At 43.8% G+C, this 25451-nt stretch overlaps 1 long non-coding RNA gene across 1 annotated transcript in view; it reads right to left on the bottom strand.

Annotated features, from left to right (window-relative positions):
- Positions 1-1707: 1707 nt before the first annotated feature.
- LOC138498577 (uncharacterized) overlaps positions 1708-25451 on the bottom strand; it is a 277923-nt gene continuing 254179 nt past the window's right edge. The window contains exons 3-4 of the long non-coding RNA XR_011278759.1: positions 3705-3887; positions 1708-1801 (exon numbers count right to left, since the gene is read on the bottom strand). This is a non-coding gene — a long non-coding RNA (uncharacterized lncRNA). The remainder of the gene's footprint in view (positions 1802-3704; positions 3888-25451) is intronic.

Raw genomic sequence — 25451 nt, 5'->3', positions numbered from 1 at the left:
TAGGACCATAGGGCATCTCTAGTCTGGAGCACTAGCAAGGCTACATAATATAGTGGGCTAGGGAACATTTAAACAACATGTGGGCATCTCTGATGCAGATCACTAGCAAAGCAGTATGGTGTAGTGGCCTAGTATAGATTTAGGAACATAGGGCATCTCTAGTGTGGAGCACTAGCATGGCTACATAATATCGTGGGCTAGGGAACATTTAAACAACAACATGGGGGCACCTCTGATTCAGATCACTAGCTAAGCAGTATGGTCTAGTGGCCTAGTACACATTTCGGAACATAAAAGCATCTCTATGGTGGAGCAATAGCAATTCTACATAATATAGCGGGCTAGGGAACATTTAAACAACATGAAGGCACCTCTGGTGCAGATCACTAGCAAAGCAGTATAATATAGCAGCCTAGTACACATTTGGGAACATAAGGGCATCTTTAGTGTGGAGCACTAGCAAGGCAACACAATGTAGTAGGCTAGAGCACATTTAAAAACAAATATGGGCACCTCTGGTGCAGAACGCTAGCAATACAGCAAAAACAATGGTTTGAGGCCCATTCAGTGATTATGATGGCTCATATGGTTGCTGGTCCTCAGTGAAGCAACAGGGAATGGCAGTGAATCAGGGTATGTCGAAAAAGCATTCCGTTTTGGGTTAGTGGATGAGGGCGAATGTGCAGCTAGGAACCCACTAACTCGGGCTACCGTCTGACAAACATGTGGGCTTTCCTGTCCAGGAGAACTCAAATTGAATTGGATATGTTGCAAGTCAGTGAATAGAACTCCAAAAGGTGGGATCTTTTAGTATGCAGCAGTCCAGGGTGCTGTCTAGGTTAGGAAGAGGATCCTTACTGCAGTGTGTCAGAGTTGAGGGACTGTTGGTGACGATGTGTAGGGCAGGCAGTCCCTCCAGTCACATCAGGCACAGACTGGGACCTTTGAAAATGGGCCTTTGAAGATCAGGGGCTGGCTTCTGCCTACCAGCCAATGCTATTGGCTCTTAGTAGAAGATGGTGACCAATCACACGGGAGCAGCAACAGAGTAGGGTAAAGCTCACAGAGACACTAAAGATTCAGCCATTTTGGAGGTCGTATTTGCTTCTTTCCACGGCATCAGTAGCAAACAGGGCACAAGTGGGATGGATGCCTGCAGGGGTTTCGGAGCCTAGCTGTGCACAAGGTGGCAAAAACACAGTACTATGAAAGCACAATGCAGTGTCAGAATCCCTCAGAGAAGCGACAAAATCCTCTATGGTTTCAGCACATTTCTGTTCTCCCATGCCAAAATCATAACTAGCTAATATCTTGTTTTCTCTAACTTCTTAATGTGTGTCTAGTTTGGAATTGCTGATGTCAAAGCTGTTTCATGTTGCTACCTCTAGAGGTTAAGCACGCTCTGGAAGTATTTTAAATACGTTTTTCCACTGCATGGCCAACACAATGGCAAAGTAAGGTGTCCTTCCTTTCAACTGCATAGTTTGTTCCAACTCCAGAAAGTCTTCCTTCCAGTCTTTCCATTTTATAAATGGTTCACCAGCCTGAGGTATGAATAGTGCTTACCCCAGCCATGGTTGAAAGGGCAAAAACTCACAATATAAATAGCCTTGTGATTATCTGCACTGCAGGTAAAACATACTTACAGGCAATCTTGCAATTTAAAAAGTACAACAATATTTATTGAAAGATCCTTGTTGGGGACAAAGGAAATTACTTTTATAACCTTTCAAGCACTTCTTCTTAATCTGCAGGCACTTAAAAACACTTGAAACTCCTTCCCCTTTTCACCTGCAAAATTCTGTAAAGAAAAAAAAGAAAACAAATACAAAGTAGAGAGAACAATCAGCTACACCAAGCTTGTATAATTCATATCACAACATATACATTTTATTGATAATCTTTAAAAAAAACATCATAAAAAAAACCTTACAAATGCTAAAACATAATAAAAAATAAAGTGCAAGTGACACCAAGCAAAATGCTCACAATTAAATTGTGACAGTTCATGTCTAGCATTTAAATTAATTAAGAAACCAACTCCTATTTACACCTCAGTATGACAAATACAGGAGAGGGAAATTCTTGGTCAATGAAGACCCAAATACACAGACCAGTGGAACTAATAACTAGTTTTATGCCTAACAGAGGTCTGCAACCACCACTTTCCATCGCATTCTGGGCGGCTCAGCGCCAGTATTGTAATGAGACTGAAAGGACTAAACTGATACAAGATGACTCCAGAAGAAGATGCAGACGTATTTATCGTAAGCATCAATGTAAGACTGCAGCCAACCCTCACTGGGTTTACTTCTTAACTGACTCTAGAACTCACTTGTCTCAAGCCATAACATTCCAACTGGTTTAGGGAGAGAGGTCACTAGGTTTGAACAGTGACAACTATATACAATGATAACATATGATAGCTATATAGATTAAAAGATGCATAGCGACTAAGAATATTGATAAACAGTTAATAGCATGACAGGAGGCAAACGCGCCATCGACCCTTGGCTAAACTCCTACCATCACCCATGACTGGACGGATATCACCTATAAAGGTCCAACCATCCCTGCACCAAGCTGTGCACTCGCACTTCGCCCTGTGATTCCATAACAGCGTGCACTCATCACTAACCATTGATTATATTCCCTCCTTACCGCTGACTTGAAGGACTCTATCCGTTAGGACCGAATATACCCGCATCGGGCAGTACACCTGAACTAAAAAAACATTTTGTGAAATCCTTCCTCGCGCCACCTAGCAGGGCACCCTCTCCGCTTTCGAGGTTATTCACACTGGAGTCCACAGACCCCTCGCTCGTGTGCAAACACTACCCGACCAGGCACATCCCTCCCCATGTACATGCAAAATGACCGCATGCACTGCACCTTAGACAGCAGCACACGTCCCATTGGGGTATAAACGAACTCCCTTTCCTCTCTAATTCCTGAAGCTATCCAGCTAATTAAACAAGGGTCACACTGTCCCCTACTCCTCCGGTAAGAACTGCCTTTCTTCTTTACCATGTCATGAGAAATTCAGGGGTACAGTCTCCGATCTGTATATAACCCCATCTTCCATTTTTTTCTTCTCATACTTGGTACAAGTTCCTCCTTGATCAAACGTGTTGTTTTACTATACCAATGTGTACAATTGGGAATGCGTTATCATGTCACCACACAAACACCACTCACCACCTCACTGTCAACCATTTGTGTCCTTATGAAATGTGAAATGCACACTAAATAATGCTATTGTATGTCTGAACTGGCAAAGCACGGCAATTCATCTCACCACCTCCACGCACGGTCGTGCTAACACCTTCCCAACAGCCTTGATAAAGACCCCTGGTCGAAACACGTGTTGGCTCTTTCTCATCATGCAAATCATACCTATACTCACCTGCAAGACCCGGGCAACCAATTTCCCCCCAATAAAAACCAACAACATGCAAAAATATTTTGTTTCCAGCTGTGATTCCATGACTATACACTCAGGCATCACTACAATATGTGGCAACTGTAAGATCCAGCACCATTACCACCAGAGATCCAACCACAGTCAATTCTCTCATACAAACTGTGGGACTTCAGGAGCTCTGTCCCGTCACAAACCCTGTAACAGCTGCAGGAAGTTTATCAGACACTCAACTCACCAGGCAGATCAGAGCAGGGATCCTACCTTTCCTGCAAGCTCCTACCTTCCCTTGTTTCAGATGATACTGTCTTCTTTACAGCCATCAATGTGTAGTGCCATAAATTGGGATTACTGATGTTTTCATCCTGGGTAGACAGCGTCAGACACTTTGCAGAAATTTAACATCTCCAGATAACTGGGTTTCCGGGCCACCAACTGTAATTGGGGACTCTTTGCAGAGAGGGCACTAAAAAAACAACATTGGATGTCAAGTGGCTCTGAACCTGATCACTTAAATAGATTGAGGGACAATTGAATGCTCCCCTTAAGCAGTGCACAGGCTGCAGCATATCTGGTCAGCCAACCAGCAGTAAGGTAATTGCTATCAAAAGAAAATACAGAGTCTCAGGTTTCAGACTAGAATATACCAAGCAAATCATTGACGAGTTGCAATCACACAATCCCAACCCAAAATGTCAAATTCAACTTTAAAAGTGAGTTTAGCCTCCCCTCTCTCTCCACTCCTCCATCCTCTGACTTTAGCTCTCTTTTCCTTAACCACTTGCTCTTTTAGGTCCACTCTCTACCCACCCATTCAAATCATAACTCCCTTGCCCGTATACTCATTTTCTCTCAACTCACCACTGCTTCTTCTCTCCCTTATCATTCTATCATTGTTTCCTCAATCACCACTCCTACTTCAACCCCTCTCTCTCCATCTACCACTTCCATTATCAAGCACAAGTTTCCATCTTCCAATTTCCCTATCTACCTCTCTAACCTACTCCTCTCTCCTCCAATGCAAAACACTTACCTTCTATCACTCACCTGCTCAATTTCCTCTGCTTCCTCTACCCTCCTCTCCTGCAACAATGTCTACATTTTCCCCCACTAACCTGGGTGAGATTCTTGGCCGTCTCCTCTGGGCTAACCCTTCTTGTGTCCCCCTTCCACACTCTGCCCTTGCACACAATGATCCTCCTAGCTCCCAGTGTTGTTCCATATCTTACTTACCTCTTCAACTATTCTCTTGACAGTGCCACTTTTCCATCATCCTAGAAGTAGGCTACTGACATCCCCATCCTTTAGAAACCTGTCCTAGATCCTAACTGCCCAGCAAACGTTTTTTCTGTCACTCTCCTACCGCCCTATTCACAAATCCTATAGCATGTAGTTTGCAACTGACTTACTGAATTCCTTGCCACACACAACCTCTGGGAGCCTCTTCAATCTGGCTGCCAACCTCTGTACTCTACTGAGTCAGCTCTCCTCAATATTAACAACTACATCTCTCCCGTTCGTCATTCTAACAGTTCATCTACTCTTATTCTTCACGTCCTCTCTGCTGGCTTCAATAGCATCAACCATTCCGACCTTCTCTCAACACTTTCTCTCCTGCGTATAAGGGACAAGGCTCTCACTTGGTTTAGACAGTGTGGTCATGGAACCTGTGCCACAATGGCGCTGAGTTGATTGTTACTTTTCTTATCTTAAGGCATTCGCTGATCTTGAGATAATTTGAAACAGTCCAGTTCTGTGTCTTTAAAGAAACCCGAAATAAGTTTAAATGCTCTATGTTGTGGTATATATTGGTGATTTTTAACAGCACAGATTAGCCGACACGTGTTTCGACCCAACCAGGGTATTTTTCAAGGCTGTGACAAGCATACACGGGAGGCCATGTTAAACATATAGAGGAACCAGTGTGGTATAATATGTTTTAAAACCCAAAAATGTGAATAGGTGAGTGGTTACATGACATTGAGTAAGGTAAGTGACATGAATCATTGTGATTTAACATTGCGTCAGTTTTCAATGATTAGTTACAGCGTGTAGAAGCAATGTCGTTTTGAATACAGTTTAAGCAATGCATTGTTATATTGTTCAAGTATCAGGTGAGTAGTTTGGTGACATTGTATAGATCAAAAGAAAAACCACATTTGTTGGAAGATTTAACATTGAGCATTTGCATGTACCATGTTATTGGTGTAAACAATAATTACATCCAACAGTAATTAACATGTAGTTTAAAGTACAATAGAAGATATGTTTGAATAATGTCAATCAGCAGTCAATATGAACGGGATTACATTTCTTTTTAGTGTTTCAGGGGATTAGGCACTAGAGTAAAACCATTCATTATCATGTGTATTCGATTATGTGTTGGTATAAAAAAATATGTATTCAATGCTGACATACTAGGAGACAAACAGCACCAAGGAAGGAAAACCCCACGAGGAGGTGGGCAGAAGGAAAGTGAAAACATTGTTAGAAAGTGTCAGATTGCACATGGTTTTAACTGTGCAAAGGGTATGGCACGTCATTTCCGTAGTTGTGGGTGCAGGTAAGTTAGATTGTAGTAATGGTGCTCTGAGATAGAGCCTCCAATTGGGGTAGCCTGTTGGGTGAACATACATGGAAAGCATTGAACAATAATTTATGTGCGAAGGCTGTCCATGTTTGAAGGAAATTGTAGTTACTAATTAAGAGAGTGCCGGGGGAAGCTAAGTGTTTCCCGGTGGCCATGTGACGCTGACATGGATTAGTGGCTGATAAGAACCTAAAATAGACCACAAGTTATTTAGGTTTCACAGTGGATGACAAGTGCTGCTGGCATTTGTTGTACATCACCTTAATATTTTCAGGAGGGAGCCAGAGCTGTGCTTCCACCAGGAAATGTGGGTTGAGTTGCCAAATGACCTTGCGTTCATGCTATTGTACATGTTGTCTAATAGTTGTTGTGTGAAAATGCACATAATACAAACTGTGTGAGAGACGGTCTGTCAGTCAATGAGCATGGAATGATTATGTCTGAGCGGGATGCATGCATTTCTAATAACAGTATTTCATATGGACTTGCCGTGTTTAAACAGTTGCTGGACATTCTAAATTACAAAAAGTTGAATCAAGCCGTGGTCGACCCTACATGTGAAGGGTTACATTGGGAAAAGGTGACAGCATATTTTTCTTGGGGTGTTGGATTGAGAAAGCTAGGCAAAGCGCATGTGTTTAAAATATGACCATGAATCTGAGTATGTGTTGCCTAAGCTTCTCTGAAAGGCAGCAATTTCTGAATGGATATAAGAAACAAACAAATCATGCCATTGCAAAACCCTTGATTTGATGGGTGAAGGGGTGAAATTAAGCCAGAGTGCTGCTACTGGTGGCCTGTGTATGCATATCAAAGGGCTTAGTGCTGGGGTTCCATTGAATGAAGAAGGGAGAACAGTCACAGAAACTTAACGAAAGGAACAAGATGTTTAAATTCAATGAAGGAAAGTTGTAAGTGAAGCTAAGGGAAAAGGCCACGTGTGTGGACCCGTGAACTTAAAGATGTTGCATTAATATTAATGGTTGGTTCCTGGGGGCTTACTTGTAAGGCCCGGGGGACCTCCGCAATCAGTTGAGCGGTCCCACCAATGTGAAAGTGCCGGCCACCTTCTTGGTTGCTCTGTTAGGCACTAGATTGGCTTTTGTAAAAGTGAATCCAATTGGTCACCGAGGTAACAATAACAGGAGCCTTATAAGGCAAATTGAAATGGCAAATTTGGTGAACGTACACATATGCAGGTACACAAAGAATTATACATGAAATAATTTATGAAAACATTTTTGGGGAAAACATTTTCTTTTGAAAACATTTTTAGCCCCATAAAGGAAACACTTAGGAGTGCTCTCCTGTTTGTGTGGGGTCTTAGCTCCAGGATTAGAGGCACCAGAGGGAGCCCCTGCTTGGATTAAGCCTTTTGATAATGTGACTGGATGCATGCATGCCCAGATCAGGTGCTGCAGCAACTCAAGGGTAAAGGTCCCAGGCGGAGGCCATGCACAGTATTCAATGATCTAAAAATAAAAGTGCACTCAAGTATTACAGGGAAACCAAGTGCCGAATTGGTGGGGCTGATGTTCAGAGGGGGTTCAATACGCTGGGGAGAGAGAAGGGAACAATTTACTGTGGTTATGAGCTATGCCCATATTGTAAGTGCAGATAGGTGGGGCAGCCAATGGGATGGAGTGGCATTTAAATATTAATGTGTATAGGATAGATATTTGTTTATAAAAAACATTGCATTCATGGTCAGTGTTTAATGCATTTATGACACATCTGTATATACAAATATCGCTTCCCCTTGACTTAATCTCAGTTTTCTGTTACCTCCCCTGGCATCACATATCCCTGTTCCAGGCCTGCAAATTGGATGTCTTTTTTATTCTCCAGCTGATGTTTTTCTTGGCAGTGTTCTGCCAGTGGGCATCCAGCATTCTGGGAGCAGAGGAGGCTGAGATGTTCCCATGTTCTGGTTCTTAGTTCTCTGATAGTACTCCAATGTATGTCAACTTGCATACACAGATGATCACATATACAACATATTTAGATTTACAATTAATGAATTAGTCTATTGTGTGATTTTGGATACCATTAAAAGAGACTTGTGTGATAGTAAAAGCATAGGGGCACATAGAGCAAGTGCCACATTTGTGGAATTCCACTGTTCTTGTTTTGGTCAGCCATTTAAGTGGGTTTTATGATATTGGTGTCAAGTATGAAGGACCTAATATGGTTTTCAAAGAAAGTGCCTTCATAAAAGAAAATTCTGGTTTGTCTGATATCCATTTAGCAATGTTGTCATCTATGTTCAATAGGTGCCGATGTTTCTTGATGATTTTCTGAAATTTGTGACAATCCTGGCTGTATTGTGTAACATATCTTTTTGTTACTGCTTTTTGTTTGTTTTTAACTTTTGGGGTGAGAAGTCTGTCTCTGCTAAGGCATGTGACTGATCTAATCACCTTGTCTACAGTCTGATTAGGATATCCTCTGTTTAAAAACCTTTTTTTCCGGACCATGTACTTCGACTGGTAAGTGCTGTCATCACTGCAGTTCATACCTGCTCTGATGAGCTCACCCCTGGGGATGTTCTGTGTTACAGAGTTCCTATGGCAATTGGTAGCAAACAGTACTGAGTTGACCTTGTTGGTATTCAGAACATTTTGGTGTGCATTCCTTCAAGGTCTGCTGTTATTTTAATATCCAGAAAGTCAATTGTGTCATAACTGTGGCATTCTGTTATTTGTATTTCCAAACATGTTACTGTTTAAATAATCTTTGAAGCCAGCAAATGTGTCTGTTGTGCCGGAGCAGATCAAGAGTATATCATCTATAAGTCTATGCCACTTGTACATATGGCAGTTGAAATCTGCATTAGCACAGGTATAAATCTGTTCATAAAAAATGAGTTTGATTTGATTTTGATTTGATTTTTGAATTTGTAATGCGCATATCCCACAAGAGAACCTTTCAGAGAACTGCATCTAGGCGCTGATGGATTTGCAATGGGCTAACAAATTGTATCTCAATGACTTCATGAATAGATTGACTACAGTGGGGGCATAATTTGCCCCCATGGCTACACCTTTCTTTTGGCAATAGACATTGTCATTAAAAAGGAAAATGTTTATTAGTCAGGGCAAATTCCCCAAATTCCTTTGACATTTCCAGGTGTTTCTAAAATGTTGCCGAGGTTTTGGCATAGGCGTAGTCAAGTGCCTTGATGGCTAGCCCATGCTCTATTGATATGTAAAGAGCTTTGACATCTAATATGACCAGTAAGTATCCTGGTTGCCAGTCCATATTCTTCAATATTTGTAGAGTGTGCATTGTGTACCTCAAATATGTCGTAAATTTGGGCACCTCCTTTTCAATCCCACAATTGATTTATTGTGCTATGGGTTCTGTCACCCAGCCAATTCCGCTTAATATTGGTCTTCTTTCTGGTGTAAACATGTATTCTTCGTGTACTTTTGGCAGAAAGTAAATGGTAGGCATGTGTGGGTGGTCCCTTCTTAGGAACTTGTGTTCATCATCGGTCAATAGTCCTTGAGGTGGTAGGGGTAATGGTTATTAGTTTGTAACAGCCCAGAGTTTCCAGATGCTGCATGGCCATCTTGACATAGTTCTCTCTGTCTAGAATGACATTGTTTCCTCCTTCATCCGCTTCGTTGATAACAATTGCATTATCCCCTTGTAATTTGGGAGTAAATCTTGATTTTTTCTTCAATTGAAGAATGTCCAGATTTTGTTCTTCAATTTCCAATTCTTGTAGATTGCTCGTTTTGTGTGTGTGTCCACATGACCTCCTTCCTCCATGTTGACTGAGAGGTATGTGAGTTGAATGGTGTACACACACACAAAACAAGCTCTCAATTTGTTCCAACAGTTTGGGAAGCGAGGAGTCCACCGCTGTAAGATATCTTGAACTCCACCTCACTAGTCTGGATGCCCTTGATCACCTGGTTTGCTCTAATGGTGACAGCAAGTGGCTCCATTTTGAGTGCATACAATTATGGTGACAGGGGGCACCCCTGTCTTGTACCTCGTATCAGACAGAAGGAATCAGATAAGATGTTATTGACCCATTCTCGTGCCATGGGCAGTGTATACAAGGCATTTACCCATTTCAGAAAACACTGACCGAGGCCCAGCCTTCCTAGCAGCACCTTCACAAAAGGGCACTCCACACTGTCAATGGCCTTTTCCGAGTCATTAGAGATTTGGCAAGCATCGCTCCCCTGAGTTGATGGTCTTTCGAATATTGTCTTAACACACTCTCCCTCGTATGAACCCCACTTGATCCCCTTGAACCAGGGACCGGTAGCAGGGTTTCCAATCTGGAACCCAGAATTTTGGCTTGGATTTTTACATTTTTATTTAACAGTAAGATCGGGCGGTAAGAGGCACAGCTTGTCAGATCCCTGCTCTCCTTGTGTATTGTGACTATTGTGGCCTCCAGCAATGAGGGTGGAAAGGGGCCCCCAGACAACACCTCGTTGAACACTCTGGCCAAATACAGTGCCAACATTAACCTGAATCTTTTGTAACATAGAACAGAGAATCCGTCGCTCCCAGGCACAGTGCCTGGCTTCATCCCTTTCATTGTCCGCACAATATCCTCCTCAGAGATATGTTCCTCCAAGCATACAGACTCCCCCTGTGGTATGCCAGGCCGGTAAGGACAAGGGGTACAGGAATGTGGCTATCTTTTCATCCTTGCCTACAAATTCAGACGTGTAGAGTTTTCCATAGAACTTGGCAAATTCCTCCCCTATTCACACCGGATCGTGCACATCCCCGTTCCCCTCTCCCCTAATGGCCCCTATCACCTTTTATTTCCTTTCCTCCCGTAGCTTTCAAGCACATTTTATGCCTGCTTTTTCCACTTGCTCGTGGTATTTCTATTTTAGGTATAGTAGCTGCTTTTCCATGTCTTGAACCAGGATAGCCTTAAGCTTTTCTTTGTAAAGCTGCAATTTAGCAGCCCTGCATGGTGTGAGGTAGGTACCCCCCAATCCTCCCAGCTGTAGTTCCTGGATCTCCACCCTTAGCTCCTCTTCCTGTGCCCTACGTTCTTTCTTTTTCTGGGATCATATCCTGATGAGGACCCTTGCAACGTGGCCTTAAAGCCTTCCCAGAGAGTCTGCACCGCCACCTCGCCATTGTCACGAAAGGCAACATAGTCTGTGATTTCCATCAACAACAACTCCGACTAGAGTAGGAATTGTGGACCGACGAGAAAAAGGTAAAGGGTCTGTCACCCACCACTCCCTCCACTAGGGAATTCGTAAAGGCCTTTTTCCTGGTTGATTTTCCTAAACCTCCTGAAGGTCGCTTTGCCTGGGTTATCACCCATCCTCTCACCAATTCTCTTTTGATATCTAACTGGGTTCAGGACCGTGTTAAAGCCCCCCCCCACCACCAGCTGGGCCTCCACAAAAAGCCTCAGTTTGTTTTTTACATCCTCCCACAAATCTAATTGGCCCATGTTGGGAGCGTAGAGGGAAAACACTGTCATCCTTGCATCCTACAGGGATCCCTTAATGAACAGGAACCAACCAGCTGGGTCCCTCTGTATCTAATCCACTGTCCTAACCAGGCCGAAAGTACGATTGCCACCCCTCCCTTTTTCTCTGCACCCGAGGCCACAAAAACCTCCCCTCCCCACCACCAGGCGTGTTTCCGTACCCCTCTACCAGTGCGTCTCTTGTACCATCATGAGATCCAGTTTGACCCCCCGGAACTTCTGCCTGGTCATTGATCTCTTAGCAGGCGGGTTTAGCCCTCTTATATTAAGGGAGCCAATCACCAGCTCGGCTCTTGAGATCATGGCACCGTTTCCATTCCTCACCTTCACACCATCCCTCCTGAGAAGATCCAAACCATATTGCTGAAAAACTTGAGCCCAGTGAAGGGCGTAACCCCCAAGCACTAAACAAACCACCAAACTTGCCCTCCCCCTATGGCTTGGCATGTACCATCTCAACCCCCCCTTATCCAGGGCTCCCCACCCGCCTCCCCCCGTCATCCGGTCCTGGCCCTTCCCCTACCACCATCCAGGATAGGATCACCAAGAAGGTCCTTCATCAACAGGACATAGTTCAAAAACTCCTCAGTCTTTTTGAGCCCTCCCCCCAAAACAGAACCTCAAAAACACCTCCTCTTCGTCCCCCGCATTCAGTGGAAACACTCACGTACGCCCCCCACTTTGTGATAACGAGTCAAGGGCCAGAAGGACCCCTTGGTGGGGTATTAAGCTTTTTGTATTTGTGGGCCCCTGCCATCCTGCACCTATTTCTGGCGCCTGCGGGCTGAGCCAGTGATCCAGCGATTTCTCCCGAGGCTGATGCCCAGAGCCTTGAGTCCCCCATGAGTTCGTCAGACTCTTGGCTGATGTCACCCTCCATTGCCAGCTGATCATTTTGGCCATCGTATTCAAAGTTGAGGGAGAAAGGTAATCCTCAATGGTATCGCAAACCCTTGTCCGTCAGCCACTTAGTAAGTAAATCACACATTCTTCTCCTTGTAGGGGTGAGAGCCAAATGATCCTGGAAAATGGTGACTTGGGCTTCACCATAGTTGGTTGGGCCCACCTTCCTTGCCCGCTCTAGGATCTTAGTTCATAATAGTTCAAGTGTGCCAACACCGAGCACGGACCCCTGGAACCACCCCCGCTCGATTGGGCCGATTAATGGTAGATTCATCCATGGTGTTGTCTCCAAAAAGTGCAGAGTACCTCCTGGATGGCTCTTCTGATGTTGCCCTCCATTTGCCCCTCCTTTTCTGGGAAGCCAAAGAAGCGTAGGTTGTCACGGCATTCCCTGTTCTCTATGTTGTCCAGTTTAAGTGTGGTCTCCCTCCTCTCCAAATCCGCCAGCCTCACCCCTGTCCGGAGCTCCAGGGTGTCCACTGAGGTCTGATTGGCTTCCAGCCTTTGGATCTTATCTTACACCGAGAGGAGTCTGTGGTCCATTTTGTCCAACCTCTGATCAAGGGCCAACCTGATGCCCCTGATATTCTCCATAAGGGCCCCAACATCAGACTTTGTAGCTGCCGGGTCAATGTCCATACTGATCACCAGGGGGCAAGGCCCACTCTGTCACGTGGACAGAGCTGATAAGAGTGGACAGAGCGGATAAGAGTGGACAGAGCAGATGAGTTGATGAGTGGATAGAGCAGATGAGTGAATAAGTGTATAAAACGGATGAGGGTATAGAACGGATGAGTGAAGAGATGAATATATAGAACTTGATATTGCTGCAGAATGCGTGAAAAACGCGAGTGCTTAAAAATGAGTGCTGGGAGCACATGAGTGCATAGAGGGGATGAGTGCGTAGAGGGGATGAGTGCGTAGAGGGGATGAGTGCGTAGAGGGGGTGAGTGCGTAGAGGGGGTGAGTGCGTAGAGGGGATGAGTACGTAGATGGAGTGAGTGCGTAGACATTTGAAAGAGCAGGCTGACCAACTGTCTCACACTACAAGCCCCTCACGGGGCTGGCCACCAGGAAAGGCAGTGATATCCCACTCGCGAGGGACTCCCCCTGAGCACAATCCACCACGGCTACAACTCCATACCGCCCCCCGGTGCCGCTGGTGATCGCCGCCCGCCCTACAGGGGGTGGCCTCTCTCCCCTACCTGGTGTGTCTACTCCCCTTGTGCGCTTGGGGGACTCCCCTGTCTGCCTCTTCTCCCTCTGTAATGGGACTTCCCAGTTTATTCAGCACATGTACCTCCTCCACCTTTGTAGTGGGGCTCTGTGTGCTCCCAAAGTCTGCAATTGTGTCTCTGGTTGGGGATCAAGTTAGTCTTGTGTGACCACCCCTAGGTTTCTACTTCCTGCATTCTAAAGGTAACACTAATTCCTCTTTTCTGGCACTCAATGGGCAGGGCGATGGCCACATTCCCTGAGGGGGCGGGGCCACAAAACTCACAGCAAGCCCCTGCTTTCAGCCCTCCTTTCGGCATTCTATTGGTATGGCTCTTTCAGCAATCCAGTGCTTCAGGGCATATAATTCTCGAGGGACTGTAGTTATGGGCCTTTCAATTAGTGGGGCTCAGGGGTGTTGCTAGTGGGGGCTAAGGGGGCTATAGCCCCTGATCATTTGGTTGTAGCCCCGGATAGAATCTCAGGAGCTACAGCCAAAAGACTAGCTAGCCCCCAGTCTCAACAATTCTGACATCAGCTTAGCCACAGGTCTTTTCCAGACCTAGCAACTCCCCTGGTGGGGCTGTTCCATTCACTCACCCAAGGCATTGTGTATCTCCTTACTCCATGGGTTCTCACTGCAGGGGTACCCCCCCCCGGGCCACCACCTAGGGGATATCCAGCTCTGTGACAGTTCTCAATGCGCCATTTCCGTTCCGGGGGCTAGTCCACCATTGGCACTCGGGTGCCTGGGTAGCGACGCAGCGGCCTTCTTGGCTGAATTTCTCTTCGCACCTGCTGTGACGGGTTTGCCAATGGGGCCACCGTGTCCCAAAACACGTGACCAGTGCAGACGTTCACTGTCTCTGGTAGCTGAGGCCCTCAGCACGCAGGGTCTGCACTTGTACGGACCTCTCATAGGCTTTCCTTCATCACCGCCACAGGCCAGGTTCTCTGCCTCTACTGCTGCTTCTCTCCACATGGCTAACTCTGGCTTCCCGTCGACAAATTGGACCCAGTCTTAGAGCGAGTGGGCCCTTGTCCCTCCTCTCGCAGGCGGGAACTTTCCTCCATGCGCCCCCCGGTGGCCACATTTTATTACCAAAAGAAGGGCATAGCCATGGGGGCAACTTACACCCCAGCTGTAGCTTATCTATTAATGCATTTATTTGAACACACTTATGCCTTTGCTAATGCAGACTTCAACTGCCATGTATACAAGTGGAATACATTTATTGATTATATACTCTTGATCTGGTTCGGCATAACATACAAACTCACTAGCTTCAAGGATTATTTAAAATGTTACAGGTATGGGATACAAATGACATACTGCCACAGTTATGACACAATTGACTTTCTGGATATTAAAATAACAGCATACATTGAATGGATACACCCCAAAAAGGTGTAGAAAACCAACAGAGGTCAACTCAGTACTGTTTGCTACCAGTTCCCATCAGAACTCTGTAATACAGAACATCCCCAAGGGTGAGTTCATAAGAGCATGTAGGAACTGCAGTGACAACAGCACTTACCACGGTCCTTTTAACAAGGTTTTTAAACAGAAGATATCCAAATCAGACCATAGACAATGCGATTAGATCAGTCACAAGCCTTAACAGAGACTCGCTTCTCACTCCAAGTGAATACCAAATAAAATGCAGTAACAATAAGATATGTTACACAATACAGCCAGGATTGTCACACATTTCAGAAAATCATCAAGAAGCATTGCCACCTGTTGACCATAGATGAGGACATTGGTAAATGGATATCAAACCATCATTTTCTTTTATGAAGGCACCTTCTTTGAAAACCAAATTAAGCACTGATACCTGCACCAATATCAGAAAAAACACTTCATTGGCTGACCAAAACAAGAACGGTGGGATTCCACAAATGTGGCCCTTTCTCTATGTGCCCCTATGCCTTAACCAGCAAACAAGTCACCTTTAATGGTATCCAAAATCCCATAATAGACCAATTCATTAATTGCAATTCTAAATATGTTGTATATGTGATCATCTGTGTATGCAAGTTGACATACACTAAGAAACAGAATATGGGAACATCTCAGTCTCCTGAGCTCCCAGGATGCTAGATACCCACTGGCGGAACAATGGCAAGAAACCATCAGCTCTGAGAATAAAAAGACATCAAATCTCCAGGCCTGGAAACAGTGAAATGTGATGAAAGGAGAGGTGACAGAGAACTGCGATTATGGGAAGTAAGACTGATTTGTAAATACAGATGTGTAATAAATGGATTAAACACTGACCATGAATTGAAAGTGTTCCTATACAAAAATGACTATCATACACACATTATTATTTAAATGCCACTCCATCCTATTGGATGTCCCCACCTATCTGCACTTACAATACTTATGGGCTTAGCTCATCACCACTTTAGATTGTTCCTGTCTCTTTCCCCAGCATATTGAACCCCCTCTGAAGATCAGCCCTGTTATACCGTGAATGAAATTGCATAGCTCGAATGAGATGAATAGTATGTTGGCCAGAAGCAAATCGCATCATGTGACAACATTGCAAACCGTGAAACCTGAATGTGACCATTGGGAGTCCATTTTGTAGATGCCGGCCTTTTTTTTGTTATGATATTCAGTATCCTCATATTCTGCTGTTGCTGCATACAATGTTTGACAGCCATTTGCTCCACAATTACAAGTGAATGTGTACAGACAATTAGTACAAAGATGGTGAAGCCCACACCAAACATGAAAATGAAATAATCAAAGAGTTTATGTCAATCAATATTTTGGATGATGATGACATTGGCTTATGGCCAAAAGGAGAGTTTGTTATACCGTAAATGAAATCACATAGCCCAAATGAGATGAATAGTATATTGGCCAGAAGAAAATCGAATCATATGACAAACATTGCAAACCGTGAAACCTGAATGTGACCATTGGGAATCCATTTTGTAAATGCCGCCCATTTTCTTTTTATAACGCTTTGCAAATATATTATAAGCTTCAGATCCATACACGGTGCAAGGCCACAGCTTGAACTCCGAATGCTAATGTAGACAGGAATGTAGAGCCGTGCAGAAATACATTGTTTTCCTCTCACTGAAGCCTTGAACTGTGCAAGAGCCGCATCTAATCAGTTGCCCAGGTGCCGCTTTGTCTTGCAAGCGCTGTTGTAAAAGGCAGTTAAATGTGAATTATATGCAATTAGCGGTGCTCCTTCACGAAGGATGGTATTTTCTCTGCCTCAGAATTGTCTGACCTTTAGCTCATGTGCCACCACGAACAGATAATGTTGGTTGGAATGTCTCCCTGCTAGAACATGTTATCTTCCCCTGTGCCAGTGCCCGGTGTTCCCCATAACAGAAAACTATCTCTGCAGCCTTTGCTAGCATACTAATGTTTAGACTGACTGAAGTCACATGCATAACTGTCAATTACCAAACCCGAGCTTGTTCGTCATGTATAAGGGTGGGTCGAATGAATTTGTAAAGGATGATGTATTATGTATATATATGACTGCTTTGGCGCTGCTCGCGCTCTGCCATCTCACAGTGTCTGGGAACACACATCATGAGGGGTTGAGACTCGGTCGGCCGACTGAGATACTTTATGAATGAACCAGACTTGTTTGGAATTCAAACCTCACAACTGGCGTGTCATTTAGTATGTGGTTATTGTGCCTTTATTCCATATATGGTCTAACAAAGATGGCGCCCTCCCTGTGATGCTCTATCACATACGTTGAGGTCAAGGACGAGTCGAGGACGAGGCTGTCGGACCGGGATCAGAAGGTGTTCGGGGCGCCCCTGCGGAAGTGATTAGAGACTCTTCTGCAGATCTGTACACAGCCGATCCCTGATCGACGAGCAGCGGCTAGAGAACATCGAGGCGAGGTTCCTGGAAGTGAGGCAAATTGCACCAGAAACGTGGTTGTGACAATTCTTGATTGTGCCTGTATACGGGCGAATTGTGTCCTGAGAGACAAATTGATTAATCAGGTGAGTCGTGCCTCGATACTTAAACGTCCTGATATTGGTTGAGTGTTGCACTTGCAAGTACAAACGCCCAGGGTAAGAAGAAGTAAGAGTTAACCATGCCTGGGAAATTGTCTTCCTGTCTAGTGAGTTTTTTTCACTGCGGTAGACAGTCTTTGGAAACTGGCCAGGCCGCGCCACCCGAGGGGTTGCCAGCACATGATATGTACATTAAATACGGAATAGGGCAATAGTGTTAAATGCGGTTTGGCATAGGCAGACCAGATATGTATCAGACCTTGAGTGGCCGAATATTGGGACCTTCGAACTAGCACATAGAACATTTAGAATCAGTTTTGCTACGAAAAAAGGCCAGACCTGCAGCGTTCGATGTTGTAAGGGACTGGAGGAAGGAAGCGAATCAACACTTGAAAAGTAGAGAGAAAGATGCACGTAGACATAAATCAACCAAAGAGAAAGCGCTAGAGCATGATCAGCAGAAGCAGACAGAAGCCATTAGGAACATGGATAGGGCCTTCCAATTAGACATACAGAAAATATATCCTTCCTAAGATTTGCATACATCAGACAAACTGATAAGATAAGATATTAAATGAGCTAAGAAATGATCATACGAGTACTGACCCAGTTGCACCGCCTCCCTATGTATCTCCTCCTGTTGCCATTCCCACGATTCCATCTGCACCTGCAGTAGCGTCCATCTGCGCCCATGCCATCATTCTCTCCACCTCCTTCACAGCATGAGTTGTACGCTTTAGCTGCCAGCTCTGCATCAATGGGGCCTGAAAGAGAAAGTATTAGACTGACTCGTAGTACGATTAGCAAGGAACAGAAAGACGAACTGAAACAGTGGGCTGAGGCGTATATTGATGATGGCAATGAAGTGGCTGTGCAAAGTTCCAAATCTGATCATAGAGGCCTGGGTGAACAGCAGCTATTGTTAGAATATATCGGTGATTACCTTGTTAAAATATGGAGTGATTTGACTAATACAGTGGTACCGCAAGAGTTGCGTGATTTGATTGTCCTTTCCAATTTGCGAGATAATGCAGCCAAAATACGAGAACATATAGGGCGAATATTTGTGACTAAGCGTGAACCGCATATGTCATATGTCCAGAAACGATTTCTTATGCCGTTGAAACCTGTTAGTGAAGAGATGCAAATTTGTATGCAAGATGCGCTTAGATGGATTACGGATGCTGCCATTTTCCCGATAGAAGTGCATGATACATTTAGTCAATATACACCAGAAATGCAGAGAAAAGTGTTACAGGTTATGGTTGAGTATTTAAAGGATGAATGCATAAAGAAGAAGGTTTGTTCTGCTGATTTGATGACGATTTATAAAAGAGCATTTCGGCCTGAGACCGGAACGGCTGCTTTTTCTCTTGATTTGGCTTTGTTGCTTAATAGATTAACAGATGTAGAATCCCCTACTTTGCAATTACCCATGAGGGAGGTGCCTCCCACGTTTGTCCCAAAAGTAGAGGTTTCTGCGGATGGAGTGATACCAGCACAAACGATAGAAGCCCATTATATTGCACAGTTTGTACATGTTCCCTTTTCTAGGCAAGAAGTGAACACTATAAAGCAGACGATCCCTGACATTAGGAAAAATCCTGCAGGTTTCTATAAGGAAATTGAATCCGTTTTAAATTCATCTGTTTTTACAGACATTGTTTTATTGTTCCCTGGGATTCTTCCTGCCGATATATGGAAGCAGATTAGAAGTATAAATGATGCGCCGATGTTAGGCGATACATGGGAAATTTTGATCAGAGTTGATAGTGAGAGAAAGGCTGGGAAGAAACCTCTGCAAGTAATTTTAACCTTGCCTTCAGGAATAGTACAGAAATTGAAAACATTAGTTCCTTGAGAAGAGAGTAGTTTGGGATAAATTGACTGCTTGTCTACAAGGCAAATCGGAAGGAGCGACATATTTTTTAAACCAGTTTGAAGATGTATTTGCAGATTTTAGTGATCAAGATCTAAGCACTCAACCTGGGAAGATATTATTTGTTGATAAGTTTGTGCGAGGATTGTTACCAGAAATTCAGACATTAATAATGACATCTGAAAGTGCATGGCAAGCAAAATCACGAAGTGAAGTATTACATATGGCCCAATATTATGAGAACCGAGTAAATTCAGTAAAGGATAAAGAAATAAGGAAGAAAGGAGATTTGAAAACCAGAGTGTTACTGCAGCAGGTAGCCAAAAATAATAGAGGTGGCGGGAACGCAGAGTCTAAAGTCCAATTTGCATTATCATCCAACATGCAAGGGGGTCCAATAGGTATAAAACAATGTGTCTATTGCAGACAAGAAGGCCATTGGCGAGCACAGTGCCTGCAATTACAGAATAGAAATGGGACCATTTTGAGAAGACTGTTTAGAGGTCGTCCAGGAATAGCGAGGCAGAATAGAAATCAGATGCAGCCACAATTTCAGGATGATCAGTTTAATCAGAATCAACAACAGAATGCCATGAATGGTGGAAATGTTTTTGATAATCCCTCCAATGCATATTACTCTCGAGACTTTACATCTGATGATGTGTACTGTTCCCCAGAAATGAAGGTAGAGAATAGGCAGCACATTTTTCTAGTGGACACAGTGGGATTAAATCTATTGAAGAAATTGAATGCAGTAATTTATTGATCTCCTGATGGAGTGTCCTGACGATTTCGCCACAACAAACTCCTGTATCGCAATTTGTATCTCTGCCATTACCGAATGAATTGAGTGAAGTGCCGACTTGTATATGGCCAGTGAACGATAATGACATAGGATGTTTGAAAGTAGAACCAGTAAACATTATTTTGAAGGAAGGAATTACATCACTGCATATTCCACAATACAACATTTCGAGTGAAGGTGAAAGAGCATTGAAATATATTGTGTTAGATTTAATTGCTAGAAATGTAGTTGAAAAGATTTCTGGTAGTATTTGCAACAGCCCGATTCTTCAAGTTTACAAGAAAGGTGGGAATGAAATCCCTTACTGTTTTATAATTGATTTACGTGGTGAACAAAGTAGTAGATCCCCAATTCCCATTAGTCCCCGATGTGACCGCGATTTTAACTATGATTCCAGCTTCTGTATCACACTTCAGCATCATTGACTTGAACAACACGTTCTTTAGTATTCCCGTTCATCCAGACAGCAGATATTTGTTTGCGTTTACTTTTTATTTTATTTATTTTATTTATATGTTTATATTGCGCTGCTGCCCTCAGGCATCAGAGCGCATTACAATAAGACAGGCTGGGATGTAGGAGACAGGACATGGCGAGGGCCACATAAAACAAACATAAAGAAGAGATGTTGGGTTCAATGAAGTAACTAAGGTAGGCTCCTATTTGAAGAGGAGTGTCTTTAGTTGTTTTCTGAAGAGTAGATGGTTGGTTTCCAGTCTTAGTGCGGGAGGGAGTTTGTTCCATTTAAGGACCGCTTTGGTCGTAAAAGACCTACCTAATCCATTTGTTTTTTGGCTGGAATAACTTGGAGAAGGCCAGTCTTATTTGATCTCAGGTTGCAGTATGATTCATACCATATGAATTGTTTTCTTAGGTAGATTGGCGCTTTTCCATATAAACATTGGTGTACTAGGGTAATGGCTTTAAATGTAATGCGTTCCTCGATAGCCAGCCAGGGTAAATCCCTTCTGTCCTTGTGACATATTCTCTCTTAGGTTTACCAGTGATTGTTCTAATAGCGTTGTTTTGGACCACTTGGCATTGTTTTAGACATTTGCTACTGGCACCCAGTAATAAAGAGTTTCCATAATCCAACCGGGAGAGAATTGTGGCTCTTGCTATTGTTGTGTTGTTTTGTAGGCTGCGCAATGGTCTGATTTTTTTCAGTAGTTTCTGGTGATATTGGCAGTTCCTTTTAAGGTAGGCAGTGTGGGCTTCTGTTCCCAAGGATGCCTGTAGGTAAATGCCAAGTGTTTTCACTTTTTCTGCTATAAAAATGTGTGTCTCTTTGATCTTGAATGCAGTGTATTGCGGACTTAATTTTTTTCTAGCATAAGGTGATCCAAAAATCATGAGCTCTGTTTTGGTGGCATTTAAGCACATCCAATTGTTTTTCATCCAACTTTCGATGATGCTATAAATTCTTGAGAGTTTTTCGCTGTCCTGTTCATAGTTACCACTAAGTTCGAACACCAATTGGGTGTCGTCAGCGAAGTAGGTGAAAAATATACCGAGTTGGGTCAGCAGTGAGCATAGGCAGCGCATGTATAAATTGAACAGTAGGGGGGAGAAGCTTGCGCCCTGAGGGACTCCACAGTCAACTGGTTTTGGTTTTGAGGAATGTTTCCCCCAGACAATCTTAGATTGCCTGTCCTGTAAGAAGGATAACACCCAGTCTATGGCCTCTTTAGAGCAATTTCCTGATTGATCTAGGGCCTCTCTGAGCCTCTGATGATCCAGCAGATCAAAGGCTGCCGAGAGGTCCAATAGGATCAGCAAACCAGTTTTACCCTGGTCGAGGATTCTGAGCATTTCTGTTTGCAGATCCAATAGCGCGGATTCTGTGCTGTGGGCTGTCCTAAAGCCCGATTGTTGTGGATTTAGGAGGGTGCTCATTCACATTCACACGTATTCCACAAGGGTACACTGAAAGTCCAAGTATTTACAGTACAGCATTGAAGGAACAGCTAGAAATGCTAGAATTACCGACAGGGTTCATATTATTGCAGTATATTGACAATCTGCTTCTAGCAGCAGATTTGGAGGACATTTGCAAAGAAAGCACTGTCGCACTATTGTCACATTTAGCGGCACACGGTCACAAGGCATCATTGAAGAAATTTCAGTATTATCGAGAGGAGGTGGCCTATTTGGGCTACCTCCTATCGGAGGAGGGAAGAATATTGAAACCAGAACACATAGAAAGTATCTCTGATATGCCTATTCAAACACGCAAAAGGAAGTCAGGGCTTTAATTGGCATGGCTTCATATTGTAGGCAGTGGATTGCTAATTTTTCTATGATTGTGAAACCCATAGTGGCATTGACAAGGAAGGATGTTACCTTACCTTTGCCATGGAACATGGAATGTCAAAATGCTTTTGAACTGCTCAGTGCTTCGTTATGCCCAGCTCCGGTTTTGGGACGCCAAATTATGATACGTGTTGTATGTTATTTTTACATGAAAATGATGGATGTGCTTTGGCTGGTTTGACTCAGGAACACTGGGGCAGAAATAGACCATGCAGTTATTTTTCTTCCACGTTGGATCCTGTTGCATGTGCTTTGCCACGTTGCTTGCGAACTGTTGCTGCAGCTGCCGCGTCAGTAAAACAAACCGAGGGGATGGTTTTAGGTCACTCTTTAACCCTGACGGTACCCCATTCAGTAGACATTCTTCTAAATAGAACGCAGACGCAACATTTCACATCCGCCCGACTAACGAGGTATGAAATCATCCTATTTGCACTGCATATTCAAATTAAGAGATGTTGCGCTTTAAATCTGGCTGAGTTATTGCCTCCTCACAGTGAAAAAAGGGAGTGAGAAACTATTATCACATGATTGCTTAATTATTACTGAGCAAGAGACAAAAGGAAGAATTGATTTAACTGAGGCCCCCCCTGAAAAAGCCAGATGGAGAACTGTTTTGTGACGGCTCTTGTTTTAAATTGCCAAATGGCATATCAACTGCTGCTTATGCCATTACTACACTGAAAACTATTGTAGAGAGCAAACGAATCCCATATAACTCAGCACAAGCTGCAGAAATAATAGCGTTAGCCAGAGCATGTGAAATTCCTGAAAACCTTAGTGTGAATATATACACTGAAATCCAATACGCTTTTGGGGTGGTCCACAATTTTGGCCGATTATGGGCTGAAAGAGGCTTTCTGACGTCACATGGAACTAAGATTCAACATGGCACTTTGATAGTGAGACTGTTGTCAGCACTTGCGCTTCCAATGCAGTTAGCAATAATGAAATGCAACGCACATAAAAAAGATAACGTGTAACGTAGGAAAGGGAAATGCATTTGCAGACCGAATCGCGAAGCAAACTGCCACTGATTTGCACACAAAAATGTATGTTGAAACAACAGAGAGGGTGTCCTGCATGATAGAGGATGGAATTGCGACAGTTAAAGAGATGCAAGCAGAAGCCACTCCTGAGGAAATAAAACAATGGTCAGAGGGTGCAGCAGAATTAGATCCCGAGGGTTGTTGGGTAGACAAAGAAAATAATAGATGGATGTTGCCAAATGCATATGTTATGACAATGGTTACCATGGCCCATAGTTCAACACATATATGTGTGAAAAAGATATCTCAGCACCTTGATTCTGTTCGGTACAATGGCAACATTAAGAAAACTGCTGAGAGATTGGTTCAGAATTGCATGTCTTGCTTACAACATAAAATCGGAAATGGAACAGTGACACCAGTAGCAAGTTTTGGTCCTCCCTCTATGCCATTTGAGGTCATCCATTTTGACTTCATAGAAATGGAGAGATGCCACAACTATAAATATGTCCTTGTAGTGGTCTGTGCATTTAGTAAATGGGTGGAGGCCTACCCCCTGAAAGATTGTTCAGCTATGTCAACAGCGAAATCCATGTTAAAGGAATATTTTCCCAGGAATATTTTGGGCTACCCTGTGTCATATGGTGAGACAATGGCCGACATTTTATAGCGGCTCTGATATTACAGATTTGTGCAGGCCTCCGAATCGATAAACGATTCCATTCAGCTAGACACCCGATGAGTGCCGGTCTGGTAGAACGCCAAAACGTTATCTTGAAAAATAAGTTGGCCAAGATATGTGCCAAAAGCAATTTGAAATGGCCCGATGCATTACCACTAGCTTTGTTGTGTATGTGCATGTCTGTGCAGGCAAGGACTGGTCTCTCACCATAAAAAATAGTTATGGGGAGACCAGCCACTGTCTGGAATGTGCCACGTCCGAGAAAATTGAAGGATGTTGAATGCCCATTACTCACTGACTATTGTAGACAGTTGACTCAAAACTTGCGTTTCATTCATCAGCAGGTGCAGGAGGCTCTTCCTGTCAGATATACGGGCCCAGGACATTGTCTGCAACCGGGAGCAAAACTGGGCCCTTGTGCAAAACTTTGAAAGAAAATCTTTGCTTGCACCGCATTGGAAGGGACCGTACCAGGTGCTTCTGGCTACGCAGACTGCAGTTCGAGTGAACAGTCACGGGATCCACGCAACGCACACATAAATAATCCTGTTACCTTTGCCATATGAGAAAGAGACCAATAATCCTGTCGTCAAGAGTAAACCAGCTGTGATCGATCACAAAGACATTGCCGAAATTCAGCCGGGATTACTTCCTAAGCCCGACAAGGGGCCTGGGGAGATTGCAACAAAAATTGAAACATCAGGTTTACCTCAACTTTGCTCATCTGCTGAATCATCATCACTGATTGCATCGCCAGTTGGCACTGTTTATGCATCTGCAGCAAACAACGACAGTGCATTGTTCATCGATCACACTGTACCTGGAACTTTATGGTACAATATGCGTTCACAAAATTGAAAGTAATCAGCAGCCTTTGTTTCTAGCTCACGGACGGAGTTGGAAACGGAGGCCTAGGGAAAGGGAGCGTATGAGCTGTATCGGATGAGAGCTCTGACACATGATTTCCCGGTGCTATCATTGAAAGTGAAGGGCTTGGCAACCTAGCGTGAACAAGCGGGGGCAAAAGGTACCGACACTATGAAAAATTCATATTAATACTTGCTCCTGCCTTTTTGGAGCTGTTGAGGTAAACACCAGCTTGCTGCCATTTTAAGCAGTCTGAACTGAACTTGTTTGAACTTTGCTGACTACACG

Source organism: Ambystoma mexicanum, chromosome 5q (genome assembly GCF_040938575.1).
Source record: "Ambystoma mexicanum isolate Mex_15411 chromosome 5q, UKY_AmexF1_1, whole genome shotgun sequence".
In the NCBI taxonomy this organism is placed as follows: domain Eukaryota; kingdom Metazoa; phylum Chordata; class Amphibia; order Caudata; family Ambystomatidae; genus Ambystoma; species Ambystoma mexicanum.
The sequence above is the reverse complement of the archived record's forward strand: the minus strand, read 5'-3'. Positions and strand labels throughout refer to the sequence as shown.